The sequence below is a fragment of the Dipodomys ordii genome, unplaced genomic scaffold, assembly GCF_000151885.1.
Source record: "Dipodomys ordii isolate 6190 unplaced genomic scaffold, Dord_2.0 Scaffold27, whole genome shotgun sequence".
NCBI classification, from domain to species: Eukaryota; Metazoa; Chordata; class Mammalia; order Rodentia; family Heteromyidae; genus Dipodomys; species Dipodomys ordii.
The window spans coordinates 12,538,104-12,558,042 of record NW_012267243.1 but is presented as its reverse complement, the minus strand read 5'-3'; positions in this window follow the sequence as shown (position 1 = coordinate 12,558,042).

The window sequence follows — 19,939 nt, the reverse complement described above, 5'->3', positions numbered from 1 at the left end:
CACCGACGTTGTAAAGCTCGTTCTGGACATGACAACTTGTACTTCTCATTGTTGCATCAGATCCACCTGTATCCTTAAACCTTTAATATATTTTTAAGAAGACAGTAAAGAAAACAAGAAAAAGTATTGGGACTGGTGATTTTTAATATAAGCCTCAGTGGGTATTCTAAGCTCAATTTTTGTAATTTCTATGAGATCATAGCTGCTGTTAAGACTTCCTTCTTCCACTGACCCATCTACCCTACTTTTGCCTTCCTTCAGTGACCCCTCACCTGATTCTCTGTTCTTTGCCTAATACCTGGTGAAGTGACTGAAAACCGCATTCAGAAGGAATCGGCCACAGTGCCAATTCTAGAAAGGAGGCCAGACTTGGCACCAAGACCAGCTTCTCTATGCTGTTATGGGACAGCAATCCAACTCCTCCTGGTAACTGGAAAAATAAAAATAATAACCTTATTAAGCGCAAGGACTCCCTATTCGCGATATGTGCAGTGGCCAGCAGTAGTCTTACTACTACTCATTCAATTGGCCCATTGTGACAGCCCTTGGTGGAAACGTTCAGACGTTTGGGCCTGCTATGAAAACCAAACGTTTAATTCTGATAGTTCATCTGATAAAAAAAAAGTCCCCAATATGTAGTAGTCATTGCCACTGTCACAGAATGACCTTCCTCTGCATAGACCACCAAGTTCGTTGAGGCAGATGGCAATGGGCATCTTCAGCCTGGAGCATCCCAAAGTAAAGAGCTTTCTAACATCCACCTCTCGATCCTCACGTCCTAGTCTGTTTATATCTACTTTCCAAAAACACGACTGGTAGAAATCATGTTTTTATTTCTCTCAACTTACCCTTAGCATTATTCCTCATGCACATTTTCCTTTTTTTTTTCTTTTTTTGCTAATGTACAGAAGAGGACTCTCACAAGGGTTCTGACGGGCTCGCTGTCTTCTCCCAAGTCTGTAACAGGTGCCCTGGAGCGTTCTTTGTGGTGGTTCTTCTGCCGTAGGTCTGGAGGCAGGGAGACCTGGGAGAGGTGGGGCGGAGAAGCGCAAGCTTCCTCTTCGAAGGTGATGGTTTCAGATAAGGTCAATTCAAGGAGGCCAACCACCAAAGCGGGAGCAAAGCGGAAGGAGGACGTGGGGCAGAGCTTTCAGACTTGAAGCATTTCGAGTTATCCAATTTACTTCCATTATACCACATTCCCATTAGTCAGCCAGAAGTAGTGATTTTAGAAAGCAGGAAGTCCATTTATCATATGCATATTAATATCCTATTATGGAAACCAAGGGTAACAGAGACAGCAAATGTTATTGGTGATAGAACATTCATTTTACTGAATGAAAAATAGCTCCCTTGGACTCTACGAAACCTCTATAGTGAACAAGGCCTTTCCTTAGTATTATTAGACATAGGACGCAAGGTGACAAATATGTAACACATTCACAACATGGAAGGCAAACGGTCCTGTGAACTCCGCACTTCTGAAGCACTTCTACGAAAACTCCACGGTCAGAACTATTTTATGTGGTGGAAGGATATTGAGTTCAAAGTCATTGAAAAATTACGCTTCAAAATAAACTTTCAAATTAAATAACCACATTCTAATGACAGCAGGTGAGTCCAGGGCATGCTTTGCTGGGCTATTAATATGTGCCGGAAACAGCAGAAGACACCCAAGGTATGCATTAATAGACACTGAAACATACCCTGTCGTGGTTTAATGTTACATTAATTAAGCAATAATGTGACCCATGCGAAGGTCTTTCCTAGCCCACATTGGGTACAATGATGGACAGAGCAATTATTAGTCTGCATTAACAAACTGAAAAAAAAATACATTCTCAAGTAGAGTTCTTTTCTTCTGTTGGGTTCTGTTCTGGGCTGGTGGTGGTTGTTGTTGTTACCTCCAATTTAGAACGCAGAAAAGTAATATTTTTTTCATTTTATTTTATTTGTGAACATACTGTACAGATGGGTTACAATTACATGGGCAGGATAATGCGTACATTTCTTATCAAGCATTGCAGCTTCCTCCTTTGTTTACCCTTCACATCCCTTCCCAGCCTCCCCCCACTCTCCCTCCCAATTCTTCCCCCTCCCCCCCCACCAACATTGTAAAGCTCGTTTTCGACATGAGGACTTGTACTTCTCATTGTTGCAACAGGTCCACCTGTATCCTTAAATGACTTGTTTTTCCCCATCTCCTCCCCAGTTTTACTGACATCAAATATAGTGAAAGCAGGGGTTATACTGTGGGGGAGGGACATACAAAGCAACAAAGAAATAATCTTATAAATGCGTTAGAAACACATGCATGAAAGAATAAAACATTAAAATACATATCTAAGGGTTCATTTTCCTAACATCACATTATCTGACCTTTTCCGCTTGACTCATACATATACTAGATATTGCAAATAAGGGAAACCATGAGACCTATGTTTCTTTGGGCCTGGCTTACTTCACTTAACATAATTTTTTCCAAGTTTTTTCATTTCCTAACAAATGGGGCAGTGTCATTCTTTCTGATGGTGGTGCAGACTTCCATTGTGTATATATACCACATTTTCTTGATCCATTCATCTACTGAGGGGCATCTGGGTTGGTTCCATATCTTAGCTACGGTAAATAATGCTGCAATAAACATAGCTGTGCTGGTAGCTTTAGTGTGGTCTTGTTTGTAGACATTTGGGTGAATGCCCAAAAGTGGGATTGCTGGGTCATAGGGGAGCTCTATGTAAAGTCTTTTGAGGAACCTCCATACTGCTTTCCAAAGTAGTTGAACAAGTTTACATTCCCACCAACAATGAAGTAAGGTTCCCTTCTGTCCACATCCCCTCCAGCATCTGTTGTTGTTAGAGTTCTTGATTTTTGCCATTCTAACTGGAGTGAGTTGGTATCTCAATGTTGTTTCGATTTGCATTTCTTTTATGGCTAGGGATGTTGAGCATTTCTTCATGTGTCTATTGGCCATCCTTCTTTCTTCTTCAGAGAAGTTTCTCTTTAAGTCTTTAGCCCACTTATTTATTGGGCAGTTGTTTCTTTGAGGATTTGTTGAAGAACGCAGAAAAGTAATTTTTAATACACTTAGGTCACAGTCTTAGCAACTGTTGAAAGCATTATTATTTTGCCACTACTGGCAAAACCCAAGGCCTGGGTATTTATTGTTCTTAGCTTCTACCGCCCGTGACTCGCACTCTACCACTAGAGCTGAAGCTTCACTTCCAGCTTTTTTTGACTGAAGATAAGACTTTCCTGCCCAGGCTGACTTTGAACAAAAAGCCTCAGATCTCAGCCTCCTAAACAGCTCCGATTACAGATGTGAGCCACCAGTGCCCAACTTATTAGTTTTGCTTTATTTTATACATCCTTTTGCTATTCTTTTTTTTAAACAAGTTTTTTATTGTGAAACTACTGTATAGAGGGGTTACAGTTACTTAAGCAAGGTAATGAGTACATTTCTTATCCAGCATTGTTGCCTCCTTCTTTGTTTTTCCCCCACCATCCCTTCCCTCCCCTCCCACCTCCTCAACTACACCACCACCACCCCTCAGTCTAAATTGTAAAGTTCGTTTTTTGATATAGTGTCTTGTACAAATAACTAGTATATGTCTGGAACAAGCAGAAAAGGTCAGATAAGATGTTGTTAAGCGAAATGAACCCCAAGATAAGGACACAAGTGGTTTTTTTTCTTTCTTGCTATTTTTTCTGACATATTTATAAGATACCACGTGATTTTTTTTGTTGTTTTGTATGTCCCTCCCCCATGATATAACCCCTGTTTTCACAGTATTTGATGTTGGTATAATTTGGGGAGGGGAAGGGAAAAAATTGTTTAAATAGAGATACAGGTTGACCCAACTTATTTTTTTTAATCTGAATATCAGATTAGCAGATCACAAAAGTAAGTTCAAAATATAAAGGTACTTCCTATTGAAAGCAATCTAACAGCTGAGTTTCTCTACTACACTTACAAATTCTCATTATTGCTTGTTTTTATCCAGTTCTTTCAATGCTGAACTTTTCTGAAGTTATCATGACTGCTAGTAAGAAAAAGCTCTTAAACATTTTAGATTGTAATTGTTTTGTGAATGTAGATGCCGCCCTTCATGTGAAAAGAAGATGGAAAAATTATGCACTAGGGAATATATTATTATATTGTATAAAATATAAAATTCTGCTTTTCCCTCATTTGAATCAAGACAAAAGTTTATTATATTATTAAATGTGACACACTTATATCAGGAAAGATAAAATTTAAGTAAAACACATATAGCAGAAACCTACAAAGAAGAGTATTTGTCACTAAAATTAAAATAAAAAGGTGTCCAGGATGAATGACATTGTAAGTCAAGTTTAGCACTAGAAGTCACAGAGTGGAAAAAGTAATTTGCAATTCAATAGACTTAGATCGAATATTCATAGTATATAAACAATTCCTCTAAACTAATATAAAGAATCCAATAGAAAAGTGGAAAATACACGGAGAAGTAATTTATAGGGAGGAAGCCCAGATATGCCAATAATCTTATGAAGAGTTGTTCATGCTTACTGGTGCTCAGTCCAAATTAAATCAAGAGAAGAGCATTTGGTATTGATCTGAGGAGCAAACCTGAAAGTATCTGAATGCTGAGGGGAAGATCCAACTGTATCTGAGATAAATTAGACCATTCTTACTGAGTTGAAGATATATAAACCACATTCTTGTGTCTAGATATATCTAATACAGAAAAAAATCTGAATACAGTGGATCATGTGTAAAGATCATTTTGCATATATTCTAAGTAAAACACAAATGAAACACAATTGCTTGTTGATAGAAAATAATAAACATCAAATGTTAGCATTTAAATTATGGATGCTATATTACATATCTTCAAAAGCATTTACAAATAAACATTTTTTGGGGGGGAGTCTGGTCATGGGGCCTGAACTCTGGGCCTGGGCTCTGTCCCTCAGCTCTTCAGCTCAAAGCTAGTGCTCTACCACTTGAGCCACAGCGCCACTTCCGGCTTTTTTCTTTTTGCTTATGTGGTGCTGAGGAATCAAACCCAGGGCCTCATGCATGCAAGGCAAGTGCTCTACCACTGAGCTACCTTCCCAGCCCTACAGATAAACATTTTATGACACACATAAAACTATAGGCACTCCCCTGGCTTAACAGTAGACCTGAGCAGTTCTGTGTAGGTTCTGGAATATAGCAAGATATGTGTGTTTACCAGTAGGAGATTGGGGGAAGGCTCTAGATCTCCTTCATTCAGTCATTTGATAATTGTATATCTAGTGTTGAGTAATCATTTCATTTTAAACACGAATCTAGGATCTAAGCATCTAAACAGACCAAAGTTCTTGCTTTCACGGAACACACAGGAGGTAGGGGAAAAAAATTGTCTTAATAAACCAGAACATTGAAAAGCTAATGGCTGAATTCAGAACACAAGGAGGAAGATGAGCAGTGTGCTTCTGCAATAGGACCAGTGTGGGAAGTGGAGGTGGGAAGCGCTTGTGATGTTAAAGAGAGGTTTAGGAAGCATTCCTGAGGAGGCCAGGGGCCAGTTGCACAGATATGTGGAGGAGGAGGCACACGGAAATTCTGCCTACAGAATTTCTGTGCCTGAGGTAGGAACACCCAAGCCATCTACAAGGAAAAGCAGAAAGACCAAGGTGGTTTAAGCAAAGAAGAACCGAGGTTGAAAACTAAGACATAAAGTTGGAAAGGGAACGGATTCAGCTAATGAAGAACTTGTTAGGGTCTTTCCCTTTAGTTTGGATGATTTGGGGGCAAAATACGGGTTGACTTTTGTCTTCAACAACGTAATGGCTTCTGGGTTGAGAAAAGACAATCAAAGGCATAGAAGGAATGGCTCTGGCTCTTATAACACTCAAAGCAAGAGATGGTGGTGGCTCCAGCTAAGGCTAGGGTGAATTGTGGGTATAGTTTGCAGTTGCAGCCAGTAGGATTGTCTGAGTGTGGAGCGATGTAGGGAGAAAGAACAGGAATGAGTCCAAGGTCTCCAGGAAACTCACAGAAGGTCTAGCCACTTCCTGAGGTGGGGTTGAGCAAGGAGAACTTGTTTGGAATGAAAGTTCAGTGTGGGACCAAACAAGTTTCCAATGATACCAAAAGTGAGAAACTAATAAAGGGGAAAGAAATCCAAGAATACGTGTTACCTGGACATCAAGGAAAGGAAGTGTGAGAGAGGACAGAGTGGCAAACTCTCAGGGCTCCTGCCGGTCAAGCCGAGGACTACATTCATCAGCCTGAGGTCAGAGAGTGAACTTCACAAGAGCTTCAGGAGTGTGGGAATGGGGAAACTAGCCTGGACTGGAGGCACCATGTAAGTGGAGAAGAATTAGAAGGTCTCAGTACAGAGCACAATTTCAAGGATTACCTTTCATTTTTATTTTCTTAAAGGGAATCTTAGTTTCTTAAGGAGAAGGAGAAATGCAGTGATCAATGACCTCAAATGACCTCCATCTGCACAAGGAAAACAACAGAAGAGTCTTTAAAGAGGAGAAAAATAATGGCTCGTTCTATGTTCATAGCAATGATGGCAGGAGACATAGGTGGAAGAGAGAGACATACAAAGCAATAAAGCACACACGAGCACCAAGTGGGTCATCTATCTGCCGCTAGATCACGTGCAAGGATATTCCTTCTACCATATTATGTGAAAACCAGAATATACAAGTGTGAAATCAGGTAGGAAAATATTCGTGGGGATGAGATTTATGAAAGTTTTCTTTTGGTTTCTTTAATGTTCTTAGATAACTAGGAAATAAGGTCCCCAGCTGTGAAAAAATAGAGGAAGAAGTGTTAGAGATTAGAAGTGAGAGGAAATTACAGGCATTATTTATCTAGGCTGGCAGGTGAATGAATAGTCTATAGAAATATAAAATTGCTGGTCATTATCAGGGAGCAACTTGAACTAACAATCATGAATTTGAAGTGAAATCAGGCAGCATCGTTATATTCTTTTTCAGTCCTTTTCAGCCGTAGAGGTTCAGAGGTTTTGTTGATCTTTCATTTTTGCTAGCTTGCTTGCTTGCTTGCTTTTGAGACAAGGTCTCATTATGTAGCCCACACTGGCTACATAACACTGGGATTAAGGATTGCATGTGTGCACACCACCCCCAGCAGAGGTAATTTTTATTTATTTAGGGCTTTGCTAAGTGATTGTGATGAAACGAAACAGAAAAGGAAAATTGTGGATGTATAAGGAAGTAGTTCAGCTGCTTGACCATAGAGGAAATGAAAAGTGTCATGGGATGATGGATTGCTATCATTGATGAAGGAGAAAGATCATGGGGGAAGTGTGGATATGTGTGTCAAATGCATGACTCTGTGTGTGTGTGTGTGTGTGTGTGTGTGTGTGTGTGTGTGTATGTAAGAGAAAGAAATATGAAGAGGGACAGGGACACAGAAAGGGAGAGGGAGAGGAAGAGAGGGAGAGGAGAGATGAAGAGAGTAGACTGGGAATATGGGATGTGTCCATCAGAGAATGAGGATCTGTAAAATTTATTAAAAAGGGATTAAGTTATTGTAACAACATGGCCACAACACTGACTGTAGAGTCATGAGGTTGTAGATGAAATATAAAGCTGTGACAATAAGTCCCCTGAGAAAAGCACAGAGAAAGAGATGAGATGCAGAAAAATGTTTGTTCCTTTGACAATTCCCACTGGGAAGAAGCAACCTCCTTCTCATCCCGACACTACTTCTAAGACTTCTCCTTTCACGTCTTCTCCTCTCATTGATGAAGTGTTGGAGCAGTTAAAAGACTACCATTGCTTTTACTTACACTTCCTTCTGCCTGTCTTCCCACAGTCCATCCGGAGACACTGGAAGGCTGCTTGGAGAATGTTATTGCTACCTTTGCATTTATTGGGTAAAGTTTTGTAACCTTAAGCTTAATTCAGGAAACTTTCCCTCACAGTTGTCTTTTGAAGAACGTATCTATTAAATATAAAAAGAAATTTGGAAATTTGTATATGGAGACGAGCTAATCACTACCTCTGTTGAAAAGTCCATGTTTAATTTGGAGACCTTCAGAAAAGCTTTCCCTGAAACTACACAATAACCAAATGTAAGTCTAGTTGATAAATCTTCATTGTGTCTATGTAGATATAAAGAACCTTGAGGACTGGGAAGGTGGCTCAGTGATAGAGTGCTTGCCTCGCATGCATGAGGACCTGGGTTCAATTTCTCAGCACCACGTAAACAGAAAAAAGCCAGAAGTGGTGCTGTGGCTCCAGTGGTAGAGCTCTTGAGCTGAGGGACAGTGTCCAGACCCAGAGTTCAAGCCCCACAACTGGCCAAAAAAAAAAAAAAGAACCTTGAACCTTTTTTCTCTAGAATAAAAAGTTTCTAGTCCTACCTGATATGAGTCTTCTATTGGCACACAAGCTTGAATCTCTACCCTCTATGAGTGTGGGTGTGTTGGGTACTAGGTTAGTCTCTACTAGCAGGATGTAATCATGAAGAGGCACTCAGTACATTTTGTTCAACATCAATTGGCCTTTTGTCGCTACAGCATTCAAGCAGTGGATACAAAATGAGCATTTGGTTTGGCATAGCATACCCTGACCCATGGCTGGAACAAACAACTGGGTCTGCTCAAGCTTCAGCCACCAGCCAAACCACCCACAATGCAATCTTACCCACCAGCCAAACCACTCACAATGCAATCTTACTCACAAAAGGCCTGTGGAACCAAGGTCCCATTAGAAAGAGGAATTCTGCTTGGCATGAACACTTATGGCGAGCACGAGGTTTCAAAAGCCATGGAGTATAACAAAAATAAGAAATGCAATTGATGTTCCACACAGATGAAAAGTAGAGAAGGCAGGAAACGATTATTTTGTACTAACTTAATCAACTGCCTATGTGTAGTAGATAAACTGGTTGGTCTACTGTTCACAGATGAGGAGACAAAATGTAGATATTCATATAAACATCATTGGTTGGGATCTCAAAGTAGCTGAAATTTTGCTTTTGCCTAAGGAAACTTCCAAGAGGTTATCAACTTCAGCAAGGCTATGTTGGAAGGAAGATCTAATTCACCTGAACAAATACAATTATAGAATCACTAAAGGTGAAACATAGAAAACAGTCTTCAAATAAACAGCAGCTAATAAAATACAAAGCAACTTCTAATGGAAAAACATGTTCTTATGACTTCTGTCTTAGACTGGCCTAATTAATCCCAGAAACTATGTATGACCTAATATCCATGTGAAAAAATACTGTTCTAATTCTAAATGACTAGTTTTGTTTCTATGAAAAAACATTCCTGAAATGGAGAGGAAATTTCTTATGATATTATCACATCAGCCAGGCAGAGACATAAACAGCCTGTTGGTGCTGGACTGGAGCCAAATTATTCATTTTCCCCTATTGTGCCTTGTAAGGCAGTAAATGTATTCTTTTCTTTCTTTCTTTTGTGCCAGTACTGGGGCTTAAACACAGAGTGTCCCTTAGCTATTTTTCCTCAAGGCTGAGATATCCTGAAACAAAGTTCCACTCAAACCACATCCAGTTTTTCTGGTGACTAATTGATGAACACAGTCTCCTGGACTTTCCTACTAGGGTTGGCTTCCAACCATGACCATCATATCTCAGTGACTAGGATTACAAGCATGAACCACTGCCTATATTCTTTCATAGGCAGTGATAGGAAATTCCATAAGACATTTCAAGTACCTGAATGTCAGGAGGATGATCACAATGAAAACAAGTTTCAGATTATAATTTATATTGAGAAAAACATTTATTATATAAAAGGTAGTAAAAAGCCATATTATCTATCCTCAAAGCTCAAGAATCCTCATCTCTTTTTAATTCATTGCAAATACCTCTTAAAGACAGATTCACACAGATCAAACAGTACTGGAAAGGAAGGCTATAGCTCATGTTCAGCAAAGAATGCAGCCCACCAATCAGCATCTGATCCCCTTCCAAGTCCTAAGACTAGAGCATTGTTCATAAACATGCAGGTTGCAAACCCTCTTGTCATTTTATGCCCTGTTCTTGCGAGGACAGGTGTGATTTTATGGTATTTCCAAGTCAACTAACATCTGGAATATTACTCCTCTCAAAATGTCTCATAATAGTTGTATTTCTTCTATATGCTTAATCCAATTCCCTCTTTCTGTTATATATTTATAAGCTTGATCATTTGACAAATAGAGTCCTATAATATCACATGAGATCTCTTAACATCTTCATTGTGAGGTGTGAATTTTGTTAGCATTCTTTGGTCATCTGTGACTTTTCCATGTGTATCTTCAATTTATTGTAGAAAAACAAGTATTTTGGGTTGCATAGTTTTGTCTAGATGCAATAGAGATTTGTGACCAGGGTTATTGTGTGATAGTTGGGAATAAGTATTTAATACTAAGTTTCTTTCTCTTAGCCCAGTTGGAATTGACTGCCTGTCAATGAAGTATTTTAGCTGACATGCCTTCAGCATGGCAGGTTCTTCAAGAGCACAGACTTATTTGAGATAGATCTAGTTTCAATTCTTCCCCAACTTCACCCGACTTGTACGACTACTGGGAAATTTCATCTTTCATGAGGCTTAGCTTCACCCTGTCTTCTGTAACACCCAATTTTAAATGAGAAAATAAAGTAAGTTGTTTTTTTCATTTTTGGATTTCCAGTGTTTACCTTCCTTTCTTCTTTTCCTCCCTCCTTTTTCTATCTACATGTTCTACAAGTGGTTTCTTTACTTCACATAATTATTTAAGGTAATTTTAGGAAAAATTATTTGTGCAAAGTTTTGCTTTTGTTTTTCTGTTTGCGTACTATATAGCTCAGCCTGGACTTGAACTCAAGATCTTCTTGCTTCTTGTCTGCTGTGATTACAAGGATGCAACCCCACAGCCTGACTAGCATTTTTTTTAAAGAAGAATAGAATAAAAACATTAGTATAATTAATATTTAGTTTTAGAAATGGTTTTGAGTCAGGCATGAAAAAAGAAAGCTAGACTATACATTCAATCCAACCATTTCATACCTGCCTGAACTAATAAACTCTCCTGGGTATAGCAAAGTATAGCGAACAACAGTATAGGAGAAATAACTTAGGGAGAACATAGCTTGGTACTCTGGATTTGTCTTGTGGTAGGTGTGGGCAGGAACAGAATGGAGAGATAACTGAAGCCCTTGTAGAGAATTCTGTAATAGCAAGTTCCAAGACATCCTGTCCCCCCACATTGAGAGAGAATGTAAGTGACAGGGTGCATGTCATCCTCACTGATATGCTGGTGAGTATGAGGGGTAACCACATATACCTCTTGCGGTGAAGATGTGAAGACTGCAATGTTGAGAGACCTTAAGTGTACTCAGGAGTCAGAAAAGCCAGGTGACAGACAGATAAGAGAGACAGTTGACTCAGTCGATTCTAGCACTGAAGGCTACACAGAGGCAAAACAAGACATCCCGTGACCAACCATACTGATGAGGTGTTTGTACCTTCGTTGTTGTCAACCAGAGAACTCGGTACCTCCTTCCTCACTGAGCTGGGCCACGACCATGGAAACCTAAGAAAGAAGAGGATGGGGAGAAGACCCTAAATTTGTCTGAGTTTCACACTGAAATAAGTAAGACCATGCAACTGGGCTTATTTGTAAGTAAATAGATAACATTGTATTACACTGAGCCAAAACGGAGCCCAACACAAAAACTAAGTATCAATGTCTGGAATACAGAGTTGTATTTTTGTACACCCTGGATGTACATCCTCTGAATATGTATCTGCTCTATATTAATGACAAGTGTTAATGAATTCTGTCCCATTTTATCATTAGCACATTCTGAGATGTGTCCCCACTTCTCAGCATTTGACAGACAGCCACCTCCTTTATCTCTGTTCCTCTGAGCAGCAATTTCTTTTCATACTGCTACTCTCCAGCTCACAAATAGTCTACACATACAAAATGAAAATCTCCCTCATAAATCATGCATTATGCTTTACCTCATGCAATAGTGATTTATCTATGGGAATCTAAGATTAATATAATATCATAAATTGAATGTGTCACCACAATTTTATGGGTTGGAGACACTGCAACAGTATTGTGAGAATTCTGAGTGATTATGAGTGAGAATTCCATTCTTATAAATGGCCTAGTGTACTGGGCATCAGTGGTTCATGCTTGTAATACTATCTGTTCAGGAGGCTGAGATGTAAGAATCATAGTTTGAAGTCAGCCTGGGCAAAAAAAAAATCCATGACACTCTTATTCCCAAATAAACCCCCCAAAAACAGAAGGAAAAAAACAGAAGTAGAGCCAAAGTGATTAAAAAACTTTGACTGAGAAAACTAAGGAATAGCACTCAGGACCTGTATTTCAATCCACAGTAGCACACACACACACAAAAAAAAATACATGCAAAGGTGGGTACCAGTGGCTCATGCCTGTAATCCTAGCTACTCAGAAGGCTGAGATCTAAGGATTGTAGTTCAAAGCCAGCCGGGGCAGGAAAGTCTGTGAGACTCTTATCTCCAGAAGTGGTGCTCTGGCTCAAAGTGGTAGAGCACTACCTTTGAGCTGAAGAGCTCAGGGACAGTCCCCAGGCCCAGAATTCAAGCCCCAGACAGACAATAAGAAAATAAAATATATGCACACACACACACACACACACACACATACACACACATACATACATGCCTTATGGCTTACATCATGAAAGTGGGTGGTTAGCTCTAGACTGGGTTTGTTTGCCATTCAATGTTTTCCACTATTTTATGGTGCTGTAGAAAGCTAACCAGCTACAGTCACTCCGTTTTGGACTTCCCAGACTCAAGACACATGAGACAAATACATTTATGTTCATCATATATTACCCAGTCTACAGTATTCTGTGGTAGTAGCACAAGAAAAAAACTGATAAAAAATGGCAAACAACTATCTACCATCATTTCTTCTGACTTCATCCTTTTAATAACTCTGAAGATTTCAGATTGATTTAGAAATATTGAGGACGTTGGAGAGTAAGAATGTAACAATACTTTGAGGACAAAAAAGAGAGCATTGAATGTTAAAGGGTAGGGTATGTTCTTGATTTTCTAATTTGTATAATTTCTAGATCTATGGAGGCACCTTTGGCTCATGCCTGTAATCCTAGGTACTCAGGAGGCTGAAATCTGAGGATTGTGAGTCGAAGCCATGATCTGTGAGGCTTTTATCTCCAATTAACAACCCCAAAAAAGCCAGACATGTAGCTGTAGCTCCAGGGATAGAGTGCTAGTGTTGAGCAAAAATGTTCAGGGCCCTGAGTTCAGATCTCAGGAGAAGCATTTTTAAAAAATTAACCAAAAGATCGCTTGCTAGGGTTTGGGGAGGCAAGGAAGAGGCTCAGAGTCATCACACAAAACATGGGTAAGCAATTGATTATCTTTTTTTAATTCCAGCTTTATCAGTTTCATATTTAGTAAAAAAAAATGGTGCAATATTCTGAAAATGAATGTTGTCAGTTTTGGTTTGGGTCTCACTAAGAACCTTTCTCCACTTTGTGCACCTTAGGAGTGAGACATGAAGGCGAATTAAGGGTGGTCTGAAAGAAGCCACTTCAACTGAGATCATCCGTGTCTGCCTTTTTATTACCAGGCCTCATTACTATCTTTCACTTGGATTATTATAGCATCCAATTATCTCACTCCCAAACGCTTTCCCTCCTGCCCCAGTCCTGGCTCACTCCTGCCAGGCACATTCAATAACTAGAGCGATCACAGAAATACCCCTCTGCTTTTAGCTGCCACCAGGAGAGACATCAGCTTGTTCAAATCGAAACAGAAAATAAGTCAAAATCTAGCATTTCCAGTCTTATTTAGAAATAAAAACGTCTACCATCTCACCACCCATATTCTTCTCACTTTGCCATAATTGGGCATCTTATTAATATCCAGTACTTAAGGGCCTTGCATCCTCCTATACTTTCTTCAAGTTTGTCTCCTTATCGTAAAGGTCTTTAGACATTTTCTTCATTGAGGAAATTACTATCTGGCCATCCAGATTCATCTCAAATGTCTAGGCTAGAGAGGTAGGGGACTTTCTGTAAGCAGAGTCATGGGGAAGACTTTGGATTTAAGGACTGGATCTAGGCTGAGTTAATGATCCAGACAAAGGCACCCAGACAACTTAAAATTTGAAAGGGCCATATGTAAGCAATTGTTTCATTCCATTTCCATCTCTCTCTTTTTTTCTTATATCTTTGATCAGGACTAGAAATTAGTGCCTGACACTTTCACTCATTAGCTAGTGCTCTGTTAACTGAGCCATGCCTTCACCCCCTCAATTTCCCTCTCAGTAAAGAATTGTTCTAGTTACCTGCTCATTGGTCTTCTGATTCAGCTCATGCTTGATCTTGATGACCCACATTCAGCGCCTGATGAATAGCTGCTGACTTAGTGATTTAGAATCTAAATCATAACGGGTAATTTCGTTGTATGACCACTCGGTGGCCCGTGGTTAGGTACTCCCCTTTAATAAACCCAATACTAGGCCAAGGATTCTCAAAAAGCCTCCAAATAAGGCTCTCTGCAGTTGCCGAGAACTTAGTTGCTATGTGTCATGATTCTGATACTGCTACATACTGTGTGTGTGTGTGTGTGTGTGTGTGTGTGTGTGTGCCAATACACCAGACTAAAGAAGAGAACAGGCATGATGACTCAGAGGCTGAGGGCTCTTGCTCCAGTACAAACACAGTGCCAGAGAAAAGACGTTATGATATTACAGATAGTGGTCCTTATTGTCTCAGAGTTCTATCTGTTCCTCAGTGGGCTTTCCTCCAGTTTACTCGGCCTCACAAGAGAGAGCCATCACTAAGGTTTCTAAATTTTGTTGTGGGTCATGCTCCTCTGACACGGGCGCTCTTGGGGACATTACATGAAGCGTGGGAAGTCATCAGCTTTGGATAGCATGTCTACTCTAGCACAACCATTTCCTTGAAGTTTTCAATTCCTTTCTCTACCATCCTCCAAGACAATGCTGACATTTTAGTGACACATATTATGTGTCATCATCAACCATCTCCTGGATTCTTTCCTAGAAGATCGTCATGTCAAATTTTTCTCTATCAAACTCATAGTCTAGCCAGGGGCTAGGGACTCACACTTACAATCTTAGCTACTCAGGTGGCTGAGATCTGAGGCTCTCTGTTCAAAGACAGCTAGAGCAGAGATGTCTATGAGACTCTTATCTCCACAAAAGGCTGTAAATAGAGCTGTGACTCAAGTGGAAGAGTGCTAGCCTTGAACACGAAAGCTCAGAGACGGTGCCCAGGCCCACAATTCAAGCCTCAGGACCAGCAAAACAAAACAAAAACAACAACAAAGCCCTCATAATCTGGCCTTGTTTATAAGGATGGGAGAGAGCTGGTTCTCTCCAACACATGCTTACTAGCTTATACAGCTCTTCTAGGGGAAAGCGTATTCGCTTCGTATGACCCTAGTTGAATTACACATTGACTTAATCCAGGTTATAAATCAACTAAGGGATGGAGATGGACTAGATCTGCAGTTTGACATTTTCATCAAGTGAGGGGAAGAATAGTAGAAATTGCTTTTTCCCAAAGAGAAATGACAAAGAGAACAGACTCTCCTGCAGTAAAGCCTTGTTAAGAAGGGATGCATCTGTGAAGAGTCTGGCTGTGCTTCTTGAGGATCTTCTGAGGTCTCAGCTACCGCCGTCTTTCCCTCATCCAATCCTCCCGCCCTATTCCCTAATAGATGCCACGGATGAATGCTCCTACCATCTTCCTGCATGAACACTTCTGCCTCTGAGTCTGTTTCCCTTGGAAAAGTTGTAACTTTTATTTGTCCTATTACTGTTTCTCATGAAGCCCTTGCATAGACCGTCCCTCCAATTATAATCAATAGGCTGGCGTTCATGTGCAAATAATAATACCATCCTGCCAGAGGTCAAAGAGAAAAATAAGACAATGTAGATGCAAGACATGGTGAGAGGAGTTATGCAATGCGGGGTTTGAAAGGAGACCGCTCCTGAGGGGGGGAGGGGCTGCTCTGGTAGAGAGGGCTGAGCAGGGGGCTGAGGGGGGGATGGTGTAGAGACTAAAGAGGAATTGACATCAAAAAGGTTGCTGTGGAAGAACAATGGCGAAGGTTATGGGAATGTGGTGAGGAGCCCCAATGAAAGGAGCAGCTCCCTCTCAGAGGTCGCTCAGGTGGCAACGTGTTAAGAGGCTGTCAGTCAGGATAGCTCTTAGGTGTTGCACTGCAGTACATTCAGCCTAGATGAGAATTGATAGAACACCTGGTGCTTTCTACTCTTGGCCGGGCCACATCACACCTCATTAATGCTGTATCTATTCCCTTTCTTCCCTCTGCGAAACATTAAAAACTTGAGATGAAAGGATGCCATTCTAAAACATATTTGGCTCAAAGAAAAAGATGCTTCCCAGGACTACAAAAGATCTTTCCCTAATGAAACTTTAATTAAACTTTGCTTTAATTTGGATCACAATGGAGACCTTTTCATCTCGCCCCACGTGGGAAATGCCAGGGTCTCCCAGGAGTTGCTATTGGCATTTAAACGCCTTGCAATCTTTCAGCACTTTTAGCCCTACTTATAGTTGACTGGGACAACAAAATAAGTTGTTTGTGATTTCATTTTCAAAGAGATCATCTTTGCAATGGACACGTGTGCTGCTAGAAATGTATTTTGGTGTCTTCTAAGGTGTTAATAAAAACCAATGGTGCCAAGAGCTGGTGGCTTATGTATGTCATCCTGGCTACTCAGGAAACCGAGAGTTGAGGATTGTGATTTGCAGCCAGCTGAGGTAGGAAGGCCCATGAGACTCTTATCTCCAGTTAGCATAAAGCTGGAAGTGGGAAGTATGACTCAAGTGGCAGAGCACCAACCTTGAGCAAAAAAAGCTAGGGGACAATAGTGCCCAGGCCCTGAGTTCAAGCCTCATTACTGGGATGTGTGCATGCATGCATGTGCATGCATGCATGTGTGTGTGTGTGTGTGTGTGTGTGTGTGTGATCTCTCTCTCTCTCTTTCTCTCTCTCTCCCCCCTCCCTCCTTCCCCAAAAGTAGAGTTGTGCTTCAAGTGGTAGAGTCCTAACCTTGAGCAAGAAAGCCAAAAGAGAGTTCAAGACCCTAAATTCAAGTCTCAGTAATTATACACACATACACAAAAGAACAAAGGCAAGCAAAGGAAACAACGGTAAGTAAAGGACATAGCAAAATGTTTTAGGCTTAACACAACAGTATCTGACATTTTTTGTCCCTGCCCTCCACCCCCACCCCAAAAGCAACCAACAACGATGTATAATTAGCATGAAATGATATTATTCTGAAAATTTTTTCAGAGCTAACTGTTTTCAGTTAAGAATACATTCAAAAATGTCAACTTCAGTCAAGACTGAATGTGTCTTGTTTGGAATCTGGCTTGTTTAATAGAGAATGTTCTTGCTGTCAATATCACTGTTGCCTCTCCATGAGGAAGAAATCCATATGTTTCACATTTGCCCTTAGCTTCAAGCACTTGCCAAGAAGAGGCAGGAAACGTGTGCTTATTTGTGCAGAGCACGAGAAAGTTCACCATCTTGCAAACAGAACATTACATGCAGGCTTTCAGAAGGGAATAAGAAAGCTACAACTCAGTCACAAAATGAGGGTTCTTGTCTGTGACACATTGTGCCTAAACATACCTTTTGTTACTCAGTTTGCTCTAGTAGTGCAAAAAGTGGAGAAAAATGCATTCTAATCCAGGGAAACACTGTAACCAATTGTTCTCGGCCAAATCCAATCTGCTGTTGTCAATCAAGGTTCATCAGAAGACTCATACTTGCTGGGTAGGTATTGTTTATGGCTGCTCTAATACCATAATGGCACAGCTATGTAGCTGTGACAGAATATAACACATCAAGCCTATTTATTACCTCTGTTTTATAAAACAAATGCATAAACACCTTCAAAAACAGAATCTATCACCCAATAAGCAATGCATTAAATAAAGGAGTACTAACAGGTATAGGCACATGGTACTTGTAATTTAGTTTAAATTTACAAAAATTTATGCTCAGAATATTTTCTTTAAATACAGGTGCCATATCTGTAGTAGTGTTGTTTTAAATACATATATATACATCTACACATATATGTGTCTAATATATGTGGAGAGAGATCCTAGATACAAAACTACAATTTATCTTGTGATTTGTGTACCATCACTTTATTACTACTACACTATGAATTGTCCACATTTTATGAATTCCCCATGATAGCCTGGCTATTCCTCTCTAAGGTACTAAGTAATTTGTCAAGCTGAAATACAATGAGCACTTGGCTGCCTAGCAGAAGAAGGAAATGTATAAGACATACATGTAATGTGAGACAAGGTTAACATTCAGTTCTGTGCGCTGTGGACTGGACTCCCAGGATATCCTACCAATAGTCTTCACCTGGATGCTTCCAGGAGAAGGGAAGGAGGATCCAGAGGGAATGTGTCAGCTCTCATGAGTGATTCATCTCAGGAGAGCCCAGAATGAACAGGGAGAGAAAGTAGCTCTCACAAAACAAAAGGTCAGACCTTAACGGTAAGTTAATTCATTTGATCCATACTGCTTTTCATATTACTTTAGGCATGAAGCAGGACAAGTATGGGTATGAAAATTACATAAGGAAAATGAAGACCAAAAGAGGTACAGTACAACTCATTCGGTATTCAGGAATTCAGAGGGTAACTAAGAACAGCACTTCCTCACAAGGCCAAGCACATACAAGGCCTTGTTGTCTTCTTCTTCTGCACAGAGAAAGAGAGAAAGAATCATCAGGTCACTGGATATCAACTCTGCAAAAACCTTTCAACAATTCAGAAATTCCCACATTTAAATGAATGTGAATGAGTTGAAGTTTACCCATAGTTGATAAAATGACATTTTCTATCATGGTTTGAAATGACCCTAAGATATGAATTAAATCAGCAAAAATTTTAAAGGCAGATTTGTGCACGTGTCATTCCAGCCTATGTCTTTACTCTTTGGTTTTTTTTCACTCTTGTCACATAATGTGAATGGCTCTAATGTTGGGCTGAAAGAAGAACTCCTAATGCTGTAGCAATCAAAACTAGTTGAGCTCTGTAAGTCCTGACCACAATTATATCCCTAGCAACCAGGCAAGGTCCTAGGTTTTGATGCTTGAGGACCTCTTCACATCCCAGAGTAAACATTTTCAGCCTTTTCCTCTAAGCTGTACAGACTCCAAAGCCCAAAACGAGAGAAGGAACGCAAAATGACTTAACTGCATGTATTGTAATGCATTATTTTAGTTGGGAAAATACCAAGATGTTTTCTTCTGTGTCTAATAATTTTGTGATAACTAAGATAATAACACCCAATTTTGCTTATGCTCTTATTTGCTCTTTATGTGCAACTCTTTTTCATAGATTAACAATTACACTGCCAAATACTATGAGCTGAACTCTTGGAACCAAAAGCACTTCTAAATCTGCTAATATTAGAAAGATACACAATGTTACTCACCTTTTGAGCCTATGGGTGGCTGGATAGTGCCTGGGTTATCTGAAGCCTATCAACTAGCTCCTTCCTACTGTGTGTCGGTTGGCTATGCCAGGTAAATATCATATGCTATGTGAGTCACTCAGGAAAGAAGAATGGAAAATACCATCCCTACCCAGTGAAGCAGATCTGTGGCTCTTCCCAGGTCTGAGAAACTAGAAAATCTGAGCTCTTGGCTTGTTGGGGATGACAGATTCCAGCCTCCATAGGGGTATGACCCTGCAACTTATCTGCTGCTTCTGTTCTCCGCACAGAAGGCAACTTCCTCTGGCTGTTCACAGTTTTCCTGCAGTGTCCAGTGAGGCAGTTACAGCATGTTGTGAACTTGCTTGTAAAAAGTTCTCCATCACCTTAATAGAGTTTCATAGGCCTTTATTGTTCAAGGT